This window comes from Lissotriton helveticus, chromosome 8, assembly GCF_964261635.1.
Source record: "Lissotriton helveticus chromosome 8, aLisHel1.1, whole genome shotgun sequence".
NCBI classification, from domain to species: Eukaryota; Metazoa; Chordata; class Amphibia; order Caudata; family Salamandridae; genus Lissotriton; species Lissotriton helveticus.
Genome location: NC_136069.1, coordinates 436182907 through 436199226, shown reverse-complemented (window position 1 = coordinate 436199226; position 16320 = coordinate 436182907).

The window sequence follows — 16320 nt, the reverse complement described above, 5'->3', positions numbered from 1 at the left end:
GACATCGCGCCCGCAGGGCCACTGAAGTACACAAGCACGCCCTCCCTGGCAGAAAGCAAGGCCACGGCAAGGTGAGCAGGCCTGAGAAGGTGGGCTTGCTGCCTGTGCGCTCCACATGTGGCTGGGGGACCCAGAGGACGCAGAGGCCGGGGCGGTAGACACTCCATTGGCGGTGATGCTGGAGGGACGTAAAAGAGGGAACTCCGTCTCCCCCCCCCCACCATTCCGCAACCAGTGGGGGAGTCGGGCCTCGACGGGATCGAATACGGCGACCAGCACCCGGAGTCAAGCACCGTACCTGCAGCACATCGGAAGACTACAAGCACGCTGGGGCTCACCTTCCCTTCCTGACAGCTAGGCCGCAACAGTGCAGACCGGGCCGGAGGTGAGTGCCAGCTGCCAGTGCTTAGTAACCTTGCACGCATTGAAGCCAGGAGCGAGTACACGCGGACAGAGGCATTTATGCAGCAATTGGAAGGGAGGTAAACGGGGAACCCCCGCTCACGGCCTGTGAGGCACCGCAAGGCATAGATGGATGACTGCCTTGACACTCACTGCGAGTTAAGAACTGTCTGTAGCCCCACTCGCGTCCTCCCGTTAGCAGCCGGTGGGGTGCCACATAGAGGCGGCGCGAGTGCACAGCGACCAGCACCCGCCGTAAGGTGAGCGCCCTGACACTCCTCGCGACACAAGAACCGTCTGTCGCCTCCATCACACCCCTGGTACCTCGAGGGAGTGACACCCTGGGGCTTCATCGGCCCGGATTGCCACAGGAGAACACGCCAACACCTCGCCACAACTACTGCCTTACGCCCGGGAGGCGGAGCCGACCGGCCGCCACTGACCCCTCATACGACAGGACCAGAGTGGTCCGACGACAACCGCCGAACCCGGAACGACGCACCGGGCAGTTGACCCACCTCAACATGGGCCACCCACAGAAGACACCCGCCCAGACGCCAGCCATCACCAGGTCCCGGGACGAACCTACCGGAGAAGATGCTATGTCCAGGAAACTCGACCAAGTCTTAGCAGCAATAGAACACTCCAGAGTGGCGATGGAACACAAATTCGACACCCTAGCCTCGGACCTTAACATCTGACGAGACGACTACAGGAAGCTCGCCGATAGGGTGAACCAGAGCGCAGTGACAATGCAAACAATGGAACCACAAGTGCAACAACACCACCAAACCTTGAAAGAGCTTCAGGCCCGTATCCAGACTCTTGAGCATAAGACGGACGACTCGGAAGGGCGCCCCCGTAGGAGCAACATCCGCGTTATGAATCTGCTGGAGGGGGCGGAGGGGGCCGGCCCGGTCAAATACATCCCGGACTGGATCGCGACATTCACGCCCGCTGAGGACCTGACCCCCCACTTCTCCATTGAAAGGGCGCACCGTGTACCAGCGCGGAAGCCAAAGCCGGGCCTCCCCCCCAGACCCTTCCTGATGAAACTGCTGCACTTCCGGGATCGAGACACCATTCTCCGTGCGGGGTCGACTGCAGGTGGAGGACATACAAGTGATGTTGTTTCCTGATTACTCCCAAGCAGTACAGCGTCAAAGAGCCACCTTCCAAGCAATCAAGCGCACCCTGCGTCACCAGAATGTCCAGTATGCTCTCCTGTTTCCGGCCGCCTCAGGATTGTCCGCGACAGGGGCACACACTTCTTATCCGACCCAAGGGAACACCTTCCGCGCCGAGTTGACACTTCACCTGCACGAAACAACTCTGGTGCGCGTAGGGGAGGGCGACGACCTCGAAAACTCACCCTAACACAACTGGAGGTACGGTCCAGCCCCTCGGGAACAGGCTCCCCGGACCTGACACAAATCATCGCTGAGCGCCAGAAAGCGCTGAGGGCGGTGGCCGCCATAAGCCCTGGGAGGAGATACTCGGACACGGAGGAGGGCCCCCATCTATTCAGCTCAGCGGATGAAGGCAGTGATGCACCCGAATCCAGGGAGCGCTCTGTGACACCTCCCGCAGTAACCCCCCAAACAGCGGACACTTTGCTCTAACAAGATTGCGGCAAACACAGGGCACTCAGATAGATCGACGACTATTGGGGCTGGAGCATAGCTGGAGGCAGCCCTGTGACACTGTCGAGCTCAGAGATCTACTGACTGCTGGCCTATATTGGGGAGATCACCAGGGCCTAGGCCCTCCCACCCCAGCGACCCCAGAGGCGGATCACAATGCCTTTAGTGGACACTCCACCACAGCCTTCAACGACCGCGGAGCCGACCTGGCAGTGGCCGGAGAGATGTCTTTCCACGACCCCACGACAACGAACTAAAGCTTTATGCAAACTAGTTAGGACGCGTTGCCTCGTGCAACGGGCCCCTGATGTTGAGACTGTTTCCTAAAGTTGCAGTTTTCTATTTCCTTTTACATTCTACTCCTCTTAGTCATTCCCGAGCGAGCGAGAGACGTACAGAGCGGACAGCTTAGACTTCTAGTGGACAGGGGGCGGTGGGTGGCGGGCGAGGGTGGACCAGGCGGGGGACACGCCTGTGACAGATACTCGGATCACACAGACGCCACATGACGCACAAAATGTCAAACACGGACTTCAAGTTCCTCACGCTCAACGTCAGGGGCATGCACACGGCCAGCATACGGTATTCGATATACGCATATGTGAAGCGCTAGCAGGCCCAGGTGGCCCTCCTACAGCAGACACACCTGACAGCGCAAGGGGTAGACCGATTACATAAAAAATGGCGTGGTATACTGTGCGCCACTGAGTACTCCGCTTTCGCTAGAGGCACACTCATATGGATCCGACCGGGGGTCCCCTTTAAAGAACACGCCAGGATCGTTGACAGGGAGGGTCGGTATGCAATACTGATAGGCCTGCTAGAAGGCCAGTCAATCTTATAGGGTGTGTGTATGCCCCCAACACAGATCAGGAACAATACTGGAACACCCTAACTGGTGTCCTGGCTCACCATGCAGACATACCTTGGCTCCTGGGAGGGGACTACAATTGTGCTCTAGACTTACGCCTTGACAGATCTCATCCCCCACCACCCCACTCGCCAGCACACAAACAAACAGAATGCTTCCGCCGGTGGCTGGATCACTGGTCCCTGGAGGACGCATGGAGAGCATTACACCCGGCCGAGCGACTTTACTCTTTCCATTCTATCCCGCACGACCTGAGGGTAAGACTAGATAGATTCCTATGCACCACAAACCTGATACCCAAGATAAGACATGTAGATTACATGGGGAGAATGCTATCAGACCACGACGCGCATGTAATGATCCTTCGCTGGCGGCCCCCTCACCCCCCGGTCCCAATGTGGAAATTCCCCCAGGAATGTCTTACTGATCAAGTCTTTCGTCACACGCACGGCGAATTCATTAGGGACCACTTTCTGCATAACGCGGGCACAGCCTCTCCCAGGGCCATAGTGTGGGACGCTTACAAAGTTAGTGCTAGGGGTCACTGCAGTCAACAAGTGGTGGGAGTACGGCGCACACTAGAGCAGGCACTGAGTGGAGCGGAGAAATCGCTGGCGGATCTTTTCCGGGACGCAGATCAAGCGGAAGCCACACTTGTACAACTCACAGCGGCAAAACTTGCGCATGGGGAGGCCATGAGAGACTTACGTAAATATAACTTCCGCGCATATGCGACCCGAGCACAAAGAGAGGGCAATAGAACGGGCGTGCTTTTAGCCTGGCTGACCAAACAAGACACGATGGCGCAACCCATCACGGAACTTATGGACTCACATGGCCACTTAAAGCATTCCCAACACGACATCCTGCACATATTCTGCGAATATTACGCCACGGTATACCGCGCCCCGGCGCCGACGACACTGCGCGAATTACCCCAATTCTTAGGCCCGTCGAGCATGCCGGTCGTATCTCCAGCAGATAGGAAAGACCTAGATAGCACAATTACACCCCACGACATAAAGCGTGCTATAAACTCGCTAGCAAAGAAGAAGGCACCTGGCCTGGACGGCTTTCCCCTGGAATACCTCAAAACCTTCGCGACTGACCTAACACCCCACCTGGCGTCCGTAACCACACAGGGACCCCACACTCCAGCCTCTTATAGGCCTATCACACTACTGAACGCAGACTGTAAACTCCTGGGGAAGTTGTAAGCCGACCGCTATTGTCAAATCCTCCCAGCGCTGGTGCATCCTGACCAATGCAGCTTTGTCCCCCCCGTAACACCTCCCACAACTTGCGCCAGCTATTCCACATACAACATGAAAGTGTGGACCGTTTTCCGCGTACGGCCTGCCTGATCTTCGACCTGGAAAAGGCGTTCGACGCCCTGACCTGGCCCCACCTGTTTGCTATCCTACGGGCCATCCAGATAGGTCCCACTCTGATGGCATACACCCAGCTTCTGTATAGAGACCTAACCTCCCGGAAAAGAGTCCGAAAACTAATCTCGGCCCCTTTCCCAGTGGAGAGGGGAACCAGACAGGGGTGTCCCCTCTCCCCTCTTCTGTTCGCACTGGCTGTGGAGCCCCTGGCCATTTGTCGGATGCAGGAGGGAGAGAGTTGGGGCATCCCGATCGCGGGCGTGTTTCACTGCGTCTCACTTTACGCAGATGACCTGCTGGTCTATGTCCGGGACATAACGAGCGATCTCACCCCCATCTGGCGCACCCTGCAGGAGTTTGGAGACATGTCAGGTCTCAAAGTCAACTGGGATAAGTCAGCAATATACCCACTTAGCCCGGACCTAGCACCTCACGATCTACAGGTAGGTGAGCAGACCCTAAAATGGAGTTCGATGGGCCCCAGATATCTGGGCGTGCGGTTATACCATTCCCCGGAAGACCTTTACGAGGGTAACCACCGCGGCGCACTAGCGAGCCTTCGGTCCGCAATCGGCTTCTGGAAGACTCTCCCTCTGGCGCCTATAGGGAAAATTGCCATTGCCAAAATGATAATGGTACCCAGACTACTGTACCATTTCACCAACCTTCCTGTGATTCCGCCTCGGTCCTTCTTCCGAGAGTTGGACACGCTCCTTACAACATTGATATGGGGGGACGGGCGACACAGAGTAGCTCTGCACACTCTGCAACTACCCACTACGAGCGGAGGTCTGGGCGCCCCATCATTCGAATCATACTTCCTGGCCGTGCAGCTCCAGTGGCTGTCCTATTGGACAGCAGAGAGGCAGATGGGAGAGACAGTCACCGACAACGGGGAGCTACCTCTACCCCTCCTTAGGCGGATCTTGATGCAGGCTCCAAGCCAGACCGCACACACCCGGTGCATGTCGCCGTGGCCAGCAAGTGCATGATGCGCGTTCACAGACTATCCAAAAAATGGCCACTATACTCCCCGCTGCTCCCCCTAGTAGGCTTCTCCCGGAAAGAGGGATATTACACCGACAGAGACCTGCAGGCGTGGACGGATAGTGGGGTGTCAGAAATGGAAGCCCTGTTCCAGGAGGGACAATTGAAGACATTGGAACAACTGATCGAATGGCACGACCTCCCTCCCGGGCAATTCCTAATGCATAGACAACTGCTAGACAGCAGCCAAGCATACTGGGACCCGCGGGCGGGAGAACCCCCAATGCACCCAGTGTTACACACAATACTGCGCATGGGAACGGGCAGACACCTGGTGACATGGCACTATAAGGCCATCCGGGAACTCATTGAAACTCCTCTAGATAGGCTACGACAATCCTGGGAAGACAACATAGGACGAGGACACCTGGGAAGCTTGCGCCCTAGGTATCTATAAGAGGAAGAAATCCGAGAAGCTGCAGTGGCGATTCGCATCCTTGGCCATCCTCCTGGCCAAACGGAATATAGCCATGCACTGGAGGTCCCCAACAGGACCACCGGAAGCGGCCTGGGTGGGAGCCGTAAATAAATGGGGCGTGGCGGAGGAGGAGGTCCTGAGAGATGAAGAGGTAAAAGGGGCACACAGACATCCTATCTCTATGGACTGGGCACGCCTGCTGATACAGTTTAAGCACAAAACGACAGTCCGAGACACCCCAGAGCCGACGCAGACCCAACCTGATGGCCCCCCTCGGGACCCCAACCACCGAACACAACCACTACTGCACACATAGTGCCCCTGTAGGGTAGCCGACGCATCGCGACGACCCACCCGGCCGAGGTGGTCCACAGCTACGGCCGCAAATCTTCCCCCCCTCCCTTTGTCGTGCTAGCCCCCCCCGTGACACGCACTACCAGTTCCCACCGGGTGAGGCCTGCCAGGGCACCGCCCTACAGCGCCGCGCCCCCTACGCTCGCCGCTATTCCTCCTTCAGGCTACCTTCCTCCCCCTCCTTCCCTTACACCCCCTCGGGAGGTAACCACCCCTGCGGATCCCAGTTTAGCCTCAGTCGGCAAGTTCAAGTCCGACAAGTTCACACATAACATTGCTGTTGGCATACGTTGAATAGGGTGGAACACTGACAGAGTGTAACAGCACCTCACGACCCCATAATCATACCGACCACGGGATCAGGTACACTTAGACATGAAATTCTACTACACGATAGCCTACCGACGACCTCAGGGACTCCATACATAATTGTCACACCCAGGAGACAAAAGTCAACCTGTCGTCATCCTACCACAATTGTACTTGTCTTGTAATAATTACACCTATGTTGATTGTTCTGCGACATATCCTGGAAATGTAGAAAACCCTAATAAAAAAATCTAAACAAAAAAAAGATATGGCAGGCTGTGAAAATGCTGTAATATTTAATGTGCCCTTTCAGAGCCTTTGGCTTTTGAGGAGATTTCTGTGAAAGCTGTGCTTTCAAAAAACGCACTATTTGAGCCCATTAAAAAATATATGAGGAAAGAACCTCCCCTGCGCCCACCCAGACCCTCCTAGAGCAAGTCAGGCTTGCTTTCTTCCCTCGCTGTATTTCTTGGAAAGTATTGCACCCCACCCTATACACAGATCTCCCGTTGTCACCGAACATGGGGTTGATATGGTATTTAAACATCTTCCATGGACACTTCTAAGGTCGCGTACCAGCCATTATCATGCAAGCATGCCAATGTAAACATAATTTGGCTGTCAAGTGTCAAATGAGCTGATTAATTGCGGGTCATTTCAACAGACTGCTCAGACAGTGACTGCGCTGCAGTGAATGCATATATCCACTGGTGCACGCTACAGTGACCGGTTTGGCAAAGATTACGTTGGATGTTGTTCCTGTCAGAACAGTGTTTTTGAATCAGACCAAAATAAGCAGTGCGCGCCACTTTCCCTTCTTCTACATGCACTTCCTTAAAGGGGAACTATTTTGCCTTGTCTGAGAGCACTGGCAATCGAACTGGTATGAAGTAAATTTCGGTTGATTCCACTGGCTGCTTGGAGTTCATATTTTTAGTTAATGGTGACTGAATGTTGATTTAAGTTGTTCCCCTTTATTTTTAAATAGTAGATTTTCTTTGTTTTCTCAAGCTGAACAGGCCCAGTCCTGTGTGCGAAGAGCCACATGAACCAACTTTAATCATCAGACACCATTTGTAATTGGTGAACGGGGATTTCTACCAAAGTATGCCCATTGCGTTTAAATTTTATTTATGCCTTAGCCTTCTTCGCATCCTGCATTTGGAATCGTTGCTCTTTTAGTGCAGCCTGTTTTTGCTTTTCATAACGTAATGTAAGGATAATTTGTAACACAAATTATGGCATTCACACGAAAGTTATCTTGGTGCTGAAATAGCAGATTTTTATTGTTGCCCAACCTCAAGGTACTCATTTTATTGTCCTCCTCAGAAGGATGAAAGGCTGAGTGGACCAGATGGGATTTAAACATATGACCACGGGGTCGCAGACTGATGACTGCACTAGATATGTTAATGTTAGTCCACTTGCCCACCAGACTTTTTTCATACAATTTCCTGCTTGGGTGCGAGCAGTAGGTAGGCTTAGAACTGCCAAGGAGCAGGCAGCGAGATGAAACACACTATGTTTACTTAAGGTTTATTGCTGGTTGGGCACCACCATGATGCCCTCCCTCCCCGATACCAGTCCAAAATAAATTACCAACCCGCCACCGCCACCCAGACTCCGACGGTCCTCGCCCCCACCCACGAACCACTCCTCCTGCCTACTAGGCTTGGACCGTCGGATGCAGACTCACTCACCTGACCTGGCTGAGGGCTGGGCCTGGCCTGCAGCTCAGAGTTAGGCGCCAGCGCCGTGGGACAGGCAGAAGGCAGAGGCTGAGGGCAGCGCAAGTCTAGCCAGGTGGGGCAATTTAAAATATGGATGAAACAAGGCCCGGCCGGAGACGGACTTCAGACAGTTCTGATCTGCTGCGTAGGAGCATGGCTGGTCTTCTCTTCTTGGATGCCACACCTAGTCTAACCGGCGTATGCACATTTTTAATTACGTGTGCGCTTAATGCGCATGTCCTGACAAATGTAATCAGGGCATTGGTCACCAGCCCTGCCCCTGCCCCCCCACCCTTTACAATGCACATACGCGTCCTTGAAGGCGGCAACTCCGGCAAGTAAACAAGTACGCGCCAGGCTTGTGCGTTACCATCCTGTCCCGCCATTTAATATAAAGAGTGCCTCAGGGGCCCCAGCCCGGGCCCGCACACCATTTACAAGAGCCTCAGGGGCACCCGCCGGGGCCCACACACCAATTGCAAGAGCCTCGGGGGCCCCGGCCAGGGCCCGCACACCATTTCTAAAGAGCCTCAGGGGCCCCGGCCGGGGCCAGCATAGCATTTATAAGAGACTCAGGTGCCCCGGCCGGGGTCCGCACACCATTTACAAGAGCCTCAGGGGCCCCGGCTGGGGCCCACGCACCATTTATAAGAGTCTCAGGGGCCCCGGCTGGGTCCCCCGCACCATTTATAAGAGCCTCAGGGGCCCCGGCCACGCCCCCCGCACCATTTATAAGAGCCTCAGGGGCCCCGGCCGGGGCCCCCCCGCACCATTTCTGGAGACGAGCCTCAGGGGCCCCGGCCGGGCCCGCATACCATTTCTGAAGAGCCTCAGGGGCCCCGACCGGGGCCCGTGCAACAATTTATTAAGAGGATCAGTGCTTAGCTAAGGGGCCCAGGCATGCATGCCTTGCTTGTGCACCACCATTTAAATAATTAAAGAGGCCGGGCGTGCGGTGTGCCATGCGCATTGCCTACAGCGCACCATTACAATCATAATCGATGTGTAAGTCAAGTGAGGAGGCTGGCCCGGGGCCCCTAGAGCGCGGGGCCGCCCCGCAACGTGGGGGCTGCGGGGGCCTGTGTTACGCCCCTGGGTTAGTGATAGATGGTGTTTACGGATGGTGAGTGCTCAATGAATTAAAAGCATCCCAAGTAAGTGACAATACAAAAGACATAAATATGAAATATTGTTCTCTGAAGTTAAGCACTGAAATAAATATCTCCAACAAAACTGTTTCTGAATTTGAGACCGGCAACCTTTGCATTTACAATTAACAATATGCATCAAAAGCCAATTTCAGCCAAAAAGGCATTCTATTAATTAGTTTCTACATATAGGGAAATACCATTCATTCTGCAAATGCCCATTAAACAATTTAGATGAAATGGTTTCTCAGTAATGATATTCCATGAAATGATTTCGATAACTATCAGATGCATTAAATAAGTCAACCATTGTTACATTTTGGCAGGTCGAACCTGCCGAACGGTTATGGGGGAAAACCATTCGGGATTTACCGTATCATGCAGATTTTGGTGCGTAAAGCACCAAAATGCCTATGCTATTTCCAAAGAACTCGTAATAGGTGGTATTTATTGCACTTGATAGATAACATGCCTGGGAGGGAAAATGTTATTTATCATGTGCGATAAATATCACCTAATCTAGTAATCAGGCCCTAGTTATGAGACAATAAAAACTGGATGTGCACCTCTTGTGAACTACTGATAAGGAGAGAAGTGTAACAATTCTGCATGCGTTTATTGGGAGACGTTAGTATGCTACCTAGTTGAGTCACTATTATATGTCTAGTATAGACTTAAGCATAGACTGAACATCATTGCTATGAATCCGAAGGCTGTTTGATTATTTCCTATCAAAATGTCACGCTGAAAGTCATATTCAAATCAGGTAGAAATTTAGCTCTGTGCTGAAATGAAATGGTAATTTGGGCTACTTTTAATGAACAGATGCATCGTGCAGTATTAAAGTGCACTGATGAAAAGATGAAACTCGCTTACTTGTGTATAAATCATCTTCTAGTCTTTACCATATGTCTAGAAAATGAATGTGCACATATCCTTTTCAGTACGCAGTACACATGAAAAAGACCTTGGGCATGATTAGCTCTGTGTTCATGCTTTTCATTTCTATCAGCATCCCAAGGTCACTACCATGAGAGAGCTCAAACTGATGGTTAAAGCGTATGCAAAACAGACCTCTTTATGACTATGATTTGTCTGACTGATGAAAATCTGGATCTCTGCAATACTGATTCAGAACTATACTATGATGGCAAGAGAGATAGCAACAGGTGCAGTTGTACCGGGGCACAGTGCCCTGAGGGGCCCTTTGAACCCTGACAGTGCTATATTTTACTAGCCCAACAGCAGTCAAAGGGGCCATGGGTTGGATCATGGCCCATGGTGTCCTTGTGTGTTACACTGGCGACAACCCTATAGCAAGGCTGGTGTTCATGGAAACTGAAATCCCACATATAACATATCACCCAGATAACATGAGTTTCTGGGTGAGAAAAGCAGGGGACTTGGAATAAAGAGCCTTGTGGGTGATGCAAGCCAGCTTGAATTGGATTCTGGCCTCAAGAGGAAGCCAGTTCCAAGCTTTAAGTTGGGCTGAGATATGGTCGTACTTCTTAAAGCCATTTAGAAGTCTGGCGGTGGCATTGAGGCAGGCTTTCTAGGGTGCCAGAGAGCTCTTGGGTAGGCCTGCGAGGATGGAGCTACCATATTGTAGCCTAGAGATGACTAGAGCCTGAATTGCCGATTTTAGATCTGGGGTGTCACTTAACAATTTCCTGTCACAAGTGTGTTCAGAGGGACCTCTTCTGACTGGCCAGTGTTAAAAAAAAATTAATAGCTGTGTGCTGTGCAGTTTCAGTGATTAACTGCACAATGATAGTTCTACTGGCTGATCTATTCTGGGAATTAAGAATCCTGGTGAAGGCCTATCATTAAATCTTGCTGACTTGTGTCTATTATGTTTTTTACCATGTTTCTATGTTTGTCATTTATTGGAATGCAGAATTTCCCACGCAGACCACCCCAAAAAAGTTCCTGGTTAAAAGTGGTTTGTATTTGGAACCACTGTATCTTCTGCTCTGGGAGTTCTAGAAAAGAAATGGCTTAGAGTCACACATCTAAGTGACAGAAATCAGGCAGAAAGAGAAGAGTAAGTGTCTTTATATGCAAAAAAAGGGAAAGGAAATGCCCAGAGAATTGTCTACCCAAATTATTCCAGTGCCCCTCCATCATGCAGTGTAAAGCAAAACACATTAGGAGAGAGAGTAGAATTGACAACTGTGTCAGTACGAAAATGAAGATGGCTTTGTACCAGCTTTCCTTCCTCGAAAAAGTTAAACTTTTTCTTGTAGAAACAAACTTCAGAACAAGCCTTGGTACTGTGACACTTGGGTGGAGGAAATGATCTGCTAAATGACCTACCCAACACTACTCTGGAACAACTTAAAAACATCCTACACACATCGAGTAGCTAATCAAGGGCCTTAGGACATACACCCCTGCATGAAAGAAACTTCCTTTGTTCCCCGTACAGGCCAGCTTCATCTACAAGACGCACTTCATCGCCTACATGATACTCAGAAATGACATACCAACTTACCAGACCAGGAGGCTAATCAACTAACGTGACAAATTCTAAACCTAGAAGCAAAGGCATCATCGGACCAAAGGCAAAAATATGAAAAAAAGCAAAAAACAGCTGTTCGTCCATTTCCACTTCAGGGTATTTAACAGCATTCCGCCAACATCAGAACTTCTCCCATTTTACTGTAATTTAAAAAGAAGCCGAAGACTCATCTGTAACCCCCCACTGGGGAGGGAGGGGGTGGGTTGGCAAAAACACAAAAAGAGCAAAACAAAATGTACAATTAAGATATTTAATGGATTAACAAACAAGGTAGCAAAGGAGGTTCAACTAATTGTAAGACAATGTGAAAAATTAAGAATGTGTGCATACCTATTTAATCATGTAACACTATGTAGTGCTATGTTCAGTTTGAGTATCCAATGTGCATCATGGGGAAACTAAAACTTTGCTGCTGGAATGTGGCGGGTCTCAATGATAGGGGGAAGAGGGCACAATTATACCAAATAATTTGTCAAGGCTCATACGACGTCCTCTGCCTACAGGAGACCCATATCCCAGTGGGGGATAAAGAATTGTTAAGAATATCTGGATATAACATTCTCGATTTAACAACACAAACATCTAAGACACGATGAGTTGTTATTCTAGCAAAAACTTTTTTGGGCAAACCTAGGCGAAAATTGGCGGACCCCCACTTGAGGTGGGTTATAGTACAGCTTAACATAGGCATCACTATATGCTCGGTCTACGGGTCGAACCTGGACGACCCACAGATATTTTATGACCTAGAACTTGAGTTAGCCTCTTGGACAGGACCATTGGTTATCTGTGGAGATTTCAATATAGCACTAGGGTATACACAGAGTAGGCAAATACAGCCGGCATATAACGGACATAAGCCCAAAGTGTATAGGGCTGTAAGGCAACTTATGGATAGCCATAATTTAATTGACATCTGGACCTTGAAAAATAATAAGGATCCTGGCTATACATACTTTTCCTACCCACACAACAAGTACGTCCGGATCGACTATATAATGTCATCCACAGATATTGCCTTAAACTCTGTAATGATTAAGTCCCCTAAAACTATATCAGACCATAATGCCCTTATAATCACCTTTGACATCCCCAACTACAAGAGGCCATATTTTCAATGGGCATTTGATCATAAGCTCCTAGTGAATAAAGAATGTATAACATATATAAAGCTCTGGTCACAAGAATGTTTTGACTGTAATCAGTATAGTGCCCCTAGGCTGGTGGTCTGGGATTGTTTTAAGGCTGCCCTAAGGGGGGAGACTATCGCCTTTGTGGCCAAACGAAAAAAGGATCAGGATAAACTGAACGAACAACTGAACACAGAGCTTATAAACCTAGAGCAACAGCATGCTACCCAGATCCACCGTGGAGATGAATGTCAGAGCACTCTATGTAAGATTCTAGCCCTAAAAGCAGAAATTAATAGTGGTCTGTCCCAAAGAGCAGCTGAAAATTTTCAGGCAAATCAGAACAAAATATATGAAAATGTGGGGAAACATCTCGCTCTTCGAACACACCAGAAACAAACACAGAAGGCTATACAATCTATTGAATATGAGGGGTACATACATACATCCTCAGTAGGCATTGCAGGGCTTTCCAAAGCTACTATCAGAAGCTATATCAAAATGAAGATCAATTATCAATATCCGATACAAAATATTTTTTAAATAACTGGCTTTTGGAGACAAACTTAGGCAAGACTATTAATGATTTGACTAGGGATGACCTGGATAAAGAGATTTCAACTACTGAGGTGGAATTAGCATTGTTAGAACTTGCTACTGGAAAAGCCGCAGGTCCAGATAAAATCCCTCTTGATCTTTATAAAGTGCTTGGAAAGCAGATCATACCTTATTTATTAGATTTGTTTCTCGGCGTGCAATAGCATGGTAATCCACCTGAATCATGGAAACACACAAATATAGCCATTTTCCCTTAAAAAGGTAAGCCTCCTGAGCTACCTTCCTCATATCGACCCATTTCACTCATTAATTCTGATTCGAAGCTTTATGCCAAGATCCTCGCCAACCGGCTCAGCAGGGTTATCGAACATCTGGTCTCCCCGTGGCAGCATGGCTTCATCCCCGGTAAGGGCACTAAAGATCACACCCGTAGAGCCATCTCCTTCTTTGACACCATAGGAGTTTCGGGGGGTCAGATGTCGATGATCCTGCTGGACGCCGAGAAGGCCTTTGATTGGGTCCCTTGGCTGTTCCTATGGGAAGTTCTGGAGTTAAATAACATCGGACCGGCTTTTGCAAAATCCATCAAAGCATTGTATGTTGACCCTAAGGCTAAGCTCACCGTGGGGGGCAGCGAATCGGAGGTCATCAATATCCAGAGGGGCACGAGGCAGGGATGCCCGTGCTCCCCAATCTTATTCGCTCTTTATATCAACCCACTTATTTTAAAACTGCTTACCTCCCCGTAATTAAGCCTGTGAAAGTTGGTAGTTTCTCTACCAAGGTACTGGCATATGCCGATGACGTGGCGGTATTAACATCTAACCCCACAGAGGCAATCCAGGAGATTGAATGAATTACCCGATCCTTTGGCTCCTATTCAGGGTATTCCCTGAATAGAGACAAAACAATGGTCATATGTACTGAAAATACATCTTTTGAAAGTTCATATAGAGTTAATAATGCGGTATATCTAGGTGTATCCATTTCTCCTAAAGTAAATGAAATTAATCAACTTAATTATGACCCACTTATTAAGAAAATTCAAAAAAGATCTTTTTTTTGTGTTCAAAAGATTTTTATTAGGAGAAATTCAAAAAAGATCTTACTGAGTTAACAATCTTCACTTGTTAATTATAGGCAGGGGGAACTACCTCAAAATGAGTATTTTCCCGAAAATATTGTATTTTTTTCGGGCAATCCCATTCTTGGTTGAGGATGGTATTATTAATATCCTTGATTCCTGCATGTCGAAATTTATGTGAAATTATGGGAAAATCAGGAGGGCCTTGCCAAAGTTAACATTACCACAGCAAAGAGGAGGGCTAGCTATACCAAATCTGACATTGTACTTATGGGCAACTCTCCTTCAACAAATGGCCCCTCTTTTTGATACTAAACCAACTGTAAGCACTATTCCAGGCCATACTATACCCTCAATATATGAATTGTTATTAGGGGACAAAGCCAGAGGACTGCTTTTAAAGCAAGTTGAACCCTCGTATTTTAAAAAGATTAAATTTAAGATCATTATTGACGCATGGAAAATCTGGAAACACACTAGCAAACATCTGATAATACCAAATATACTAAATACACTCCTCTCTCGCACAGCTCAATTATACCAATCCAACTTAATGACAGCATTTCCAGGAAATGGAAGAGCTTGGGGATCGTGAAAGTAGTTGATTTCCTTGGTCAAGATCTTACACCATCATTTGAGGAACTACAGGAAAAATTCATGATCCCCTTTACTGACTATTTGAAATATATACAAGTTTATACGACCATCAGACAACTTGTAACTAGAATAGAATTAAAAGATATCCCATTTTTAGAATTAATAGTTAGGCGGACCACCAGGATAGGAAATATTTATGAGCTACTGATGAATAACCATCCTGACGATTTAGAACGGGTTGAAAGAGGTTGGGCCATAAAATTAGATAATCCAAATACGGATGTTGACATGTTTTTGATGTTATCCTCTAAACTGTTTTTAGCTTCTAACCTAAAGGCCCAAATCTATAAAACAATATATGATCTTTATTACACCCCTGCAAAGCTGTTTACCTGGGGTAAAAGGCCAACCGATCAGTGTCCAAGATGTGCTCTTGGTCCAGCTAATCTTATACATATGCTCGCTGACTGCCCTAAGTTAGAAGTAATTAAAAGAAAGATCTCTGAATATTGGGCAGAAATATTTGGGCATGAATTAAGAACATCGTCGACACTTTATGTTTTAGGTTATGATGACTCCCTTGGATACAGTAAGGAGGAAGTAATATCCGTATTTCTGGGTACAGCTGTACTCCGAATCATCCTGGCAGCTCGCTGGAAAGAGGCAGACGCTCCTACTTTTCAAATGTGGCTAAGCAGACTTTTGGGAATATATAAACAGGAGACTTCCATCTATAAAACCAGGGGGGAAAAATCTAGAATTCTTGGGTCTCAGATAAGGGCTCCTGTTTCAGCCTGGTATGCGAATAAAAGAAATTTGTAAGCTGCTAAAATGACGTGTTATGGAAACCCGGTATGTATCAGTATGTATGCTACAATTTTACTCGGCCATGTTTTTCTTTCTGATTAACCATAACTAAAACTATGATTATGAGTATGCAATGTGATTTTGTAATGCTGGATGCAATGTATGGTTTTTAAGTATTTATACCTTTTCTATCTATAAATTGTATGTTCTATATTTTTGAACTTGCTCAAATAAATATATATTACAAAAAAAAAGGACGTGCAGGACTGTAAAACAATATAACAAGAATTGGAGTGGCTGCATGTTTTTG